The 4,981-nt window shown below is 36.2% G+C and overlaps 1 long non-coding RNA gene across 1 annotated transcript; it reads left to right on the forward strand.

The window, feature by feature from the left end:
• Positions 1-110: 110 nt before the first annotated feature.
• Positions 111-4,820, forward strand: LOC104948616 (uncharacterized). The gene is made up of 2 exons (XR_798712.1): positions 111-956; positions 1,268-4,820. It is a non-coding gene; the product is annotated as an uncharacterized lncRNA (long non-coding RNA).
• Positions 4,821-4,981: the final 161 nt, after the last annotated feature.

A 4,981-nucleotide genomic window follows, 5' to 3' on the forward strand; every position in this document is an offset into this window, starting at 1 on the left:
CCCCCTATTTTCTGTTTTGTTTATCTCTCTTTGTATTTTTCTTTGTTTTTTGTTGTTGTTATTCTCTGTCAAAGCGTCTTTGAGTGTCTAGAAAAGCGCTATACAAGTATCATCTATTATTATTATTATTATACAAATAAACTAACCTTGAACTGTTTTAGAATAAAATGGCTTTAAGGGAATATTTAGGGGTGTTTGGGGCTAAGGCGATAAATGGGTGTCCTGACCAATTAGAGAGTCAGTGAGTTGATCAACCTGTCGAAATGTGCTTTGGAGAGATACTCAACCCCAATTGCTCCTATCTTTTGAAGTGTATGTCAGCACTTTGGGAGAAAAACATCAGCTACATTATGAAATGTAATATAAGGTAAAACATTACCAACTGGACATGACTATAATGGACAGATTTTCAATTAATTGCTAAGTTTTTAATAAGTTACCTGCTAAAAGACATTTTGTGAACTTGTTTGAGAATAACAATCATGTTGTCCCTCCAAAAAAATGAAAGGTACAGAGATTTCTCCGATAAAGTTATGTCTTAGTGATCTACTGACAAAAACAAAACATAACTACAAATCTTATTCTTTGTAAGTTAAGTTTAGGTACTGAAAATGTAAATATTTTGTATGAACAGAACAATTGACGCTTTTATGTCCATTTTGATCTCAAATCCATTCGCCTTTTGAATGCTCAGCTCTACCCTGATGTAAGCCTGTAACTATATCTCACTTCTCACCGTGTGTGTGTGTTTACGCTCTGCAGGCCGGGGGAGATTGGAAAGAGGAAGCACATCTGTCACGTCATCGGCTGCGAGAAGACGTTCAGGAAAACGTCGCTTCTCAGAGCTCACGTCCGGCTGCACACCGGAGAGAGACCCTTCGTCTGCAACTGGGTTTTCTGTGGGAAACGATTCACACGCAGCGACGAACTGCAGCGGCACGCCAGGACGCACACAGGTCCGTCTGCTGGACACTGAAACACATGTGAAGACACTGAAACACATGTGAATACACACATTCGCTCCACAATATCTCTTAGTGTATGGTTGATTACACTCTGTTGTCTTGGAATTAATAAAAATACGATGTTACTGCTCAGGAAAAGACTCTATGTGGACACAGGCCCTCAAAAGTTCCATGATAATACTGGTTTTATTGCTTACCCTTAAGGTAAAACGTTTAGGAAAATGTGTTTGTAAGCTTGTCCCTATATTCTCTGTGACATTAAAAACATTATCACAAACTTTTTCTGTTTGTTTCCCCAACAGGAGACAAGCGCTTCGAGTGCACCCAGTGTCAGAAACGCTTCATGAGGAGTGACCACCTGACGAAGCATTATAAGACTCACATTAACACCAAGAACCTGTGAGCTGCTGCCCAACGTTTACACAGACAAACTCTATGAAACTAAAGACAGTATTAGAGGACGGAGGGGCAGAGGAGACGATACCAAGGGAGTGTCTGTGACTTCTCCCGTTATGGGAAATACTCCAAAAAGAAGTCCCTATATCCCCTCTCACTCTGGGCACTGTGTACTACTGTGTAGCATGGTGTACAAAGAAAACCTTCCTAGTGGACTTCAGACGGATCCAGCAAACGTATGAATAATAGTTTTATGTATCTTTTTTTTCCTCGAGCTCCGACTGACCGTGCAAAAATGATGGGGATTCAGACGCTTATTTGCTTATTTATAAACCTCTCTGGATGAAGATCATACATGTTATTATTCAGACGCCAAGACCACAAGACTCTATATACAGTTCCCGTCTTTTTGTATTTTTTATTTCCCCCACTTGGTTTTTCAATTGTTTGTAGTGAGTAAGAGCTCCCAAAAATTGGCTTTAAAGCACCAAAAAAGGCAAAAATAATACAATTGTTTTGTACATTTCATAGAAATATGTTTTACCTCAGTGAAATGTTCATTGTGTGCTTAAGTTATTTGTGTTTTAGCAGGAGTGTCTGCTGATTTAAAACCTGAAAAACAGTTAAACACAAACTCCCCTTACAGACTTTTGGAAACCTTTAGAAGTTTTGGCTATTTTTTAAAGTGTGTGTGTATTCATACTAATAAACATAACATTATTAATGATGATAAACTAACAATTTTTTCATACAATTGTTAGAAATTCACTCACAAATATGTAAACAGATCTTGACATCGAAAAAGAAATGAGACGCGGAAGAGTATGTAAAGACAAGAACTCGGCAAAAATCTTTCAGTCTCAGGCTTAGATTTCATATGCAGTCGAGGGCCAGAAGTCACTGATCCTTTTAACAAAAAAAATAAAATGTATATTTCAAAATCAACTTCAAAAGAAACTGGCAAAATAGGGAAATCCGAGTAGTTTAGTAATATATTGGTGAACATCCAGCTGGAAATTATACATATTGTTGTCCAAATACAACATTAAGGACACATATCAATATCAGAAAACGTTACAAAATCAATTACCGGTAAATACATTTCGCTTAGTCTGAGATATGCAAGACTGAACATTACATTTCAAGTATTGACAATTTTGGTCAAGATTAAGGAACATTTCGACTTAGAGAAAAGCTGGTTAAGGGGCTTAAGTGAGTCTCCTATTATGATTAGGTGTAATATCACAAAGTGCAAACATATAATTAGAGAATGATGGAGGACCCAGGCTTGATCCTTGTGGAACACCAAATATGATTATACCAAATGTTCTGAGTGATTGGTCAGTATGTTAATGATATAAAAGCAGGATGTCACCTATTACCAACTTCAAGGAAATTATACTCTCTTATTATTATTGGATTCATGTAGAGGAAACGCTTAAGTATCATGTTTTTTAGGAGTTTGTGACTGAATCAATAACTTGATGTCCAAGGAGAGTCATTATTTCACATATAAATCAATGTAAACTACCTAAAAATGTCTTCTTTCTTAGAGAAGTACTGCAAAAACGTTCATATTTCTGGAATACCTTTTAATTCCCTGTGTTGTCAAGAGGCTGAGTTTAAAACCCTGAAACAATAATTAAGTATATAAACTAATAATAACAAATTATCAAAATAACTTGTATAATAAAGTTTGAGAATTACGGTCAAAGAGGTCTCTTAAGTCTCCAGGTGCTAAGGATTTAATTCAGTTCAATATGAGTTGGTTTTCCATCTTCAATATTACAAAAGGTACGCTTACGTCTAGGGCTGGGTATCGAGGTTGTCATTTATTGAGATTTCTAATATTTGGCCAAGTTAATTCTCTTAACTTGTTCTTTATCACATATTTCCTGATTTAAATCAAAAACGTTGGGTGGTTTTAACACAGTTCTCTGTTAGGTTCTTGAATGGCTGCTTGTGTTTTTTAGACATTTTATTTTAACATGAACTCTCCTGTTATTAACCGGAAATGTTTTTTGTTTGTTTTTTATTCAAATGTTTCTACTTCATCTTGTTAGGTATCAAAAAAAGAATGATACCCAGCCCTACCTACACTATGTGTACTAATAAATAACTAGGGTAACTGCTATTCTGCTTCACTCATGGTATCATTTTGATTTGAGGATTTGTAGCCTATGCATTGCTGTATATACGATCAGATTTACAATGATTTGGCCTAACTTGACAATCACTCGCCGAGATGAAAAAGTTATCTTTCTCAGGCCTTTGATTCGTCGCTTTATACATGCCTTTTTTCCAGCTATGTGATAGCTTTAATTCTGAATTAACACTTTTTGTTGATATACAGATGACCAGCATTAGACCTACTGTACAGTATTCACATAATTTACTTTAATGTCTTGTGCTTTACAGAAAACATTGTTGCTCATTTTTTGAAATATTGAAGATGAACTGACCTTTTTCCTAACATGTCATCAGACAGTTTGAAGTCAAATGTGTGCAGGGGTTCCTTTTGTTTAGATAAATACACCAAGCTATTGTAAAATAAGCTTTTTGGTCAAATTAGCACGGTGCCATCGGACAGCAGGTACCTCTGCTTTGAGTTTTCACTGTTTCAATACATGCTAAACAGCTTTGACCAAAAAGCTAAAGTCAGATTTATTTTAAAAGTACTTTGAAGCATTTTCCTCAAAGTGCTTCACAAGGGGCGACAGATAAGCTTAAGCTTACATGCAGGTGGCCAATATTTGGTGTATTTTTTCAAGAATGTGTCTGAAGACATGCCATTGGGGGATGGATAGACAGAGCGTGCTCATATTTATGTTTGTATTTCATGTCTGGATAATGTAAATACAGTGTGTGTCTGGTAGACACCGTAAATGTAGGATATTAAAACCCAAAAGTTAAGCTGCCTAGTGTTGTGGTCGGCGAGGCCGGCCTGAAGGAAACAGACTTTGTACAGTGTGTAAGGAATAAAATATAATGTAACATTGTATAGCTTCATTCCTGCTTTGTATAGGACTTTGAGATCTTTTTTCTATTGAATTAAAGATGCCTTAGACAGCTGCTCCCAGTATTCAAAAATAGTCTAATTCCAGGTAACAACATTTGTACAATTATTTTATGTTTTTTAACTTCTGTTACATGCTAATGTAATGTGCACTAATTTAAAATCCCAGGTTCCTAAATTTGTAAATTTGATCTTCATTGTAATTCAGTTTAATGAGATTTTTCCAAATTGAGACATTTCTATTGGTTGGTTTCGGTGAATGAAATGCTTCTCCTTCTCCAAGCCTGTATGTTGTACATTGTTCTGCAGCCATGTGTTTTGTTTGTTTGGAGAACCCAGAGAACCAGCAATTCCTTTTTTGTTACTTCTGTAAAGTTACTGAAAATAAAGTTTGCTCCTTTTCTACAGTCACCTCCCTTAATAAAGAACTCATAAATAATAAACAACTATTTCTGCTGCTGCTTTCATTTGTTCCTAGTTCCATTTTAGCATAAAGGGGGCGAAGCCTGCGAGCTAGTTCAGGCAGTCAACTCGAGCACCAATCAGACATTAACACGTGACGCACCTCGTCCCTCTTACAACCAACCAAACACATTCTCCTAAA

This window comes from Notothenia coriiceps, unplaced genomic scaffold (assembly GCF_000735185.1).
Source record: "Notothenia coriiceps isolate Sejong01 unplaced genomic scaffold, NC01 NC01_scaffold00014677, whole genome shotgun sequence".
Lineage (NCBI taxonomy): Eukaryota > Metazoa > Chordata > Actinopteri > Perciformes > Nototheniidae > Notothenia > Notothenia coriiceps.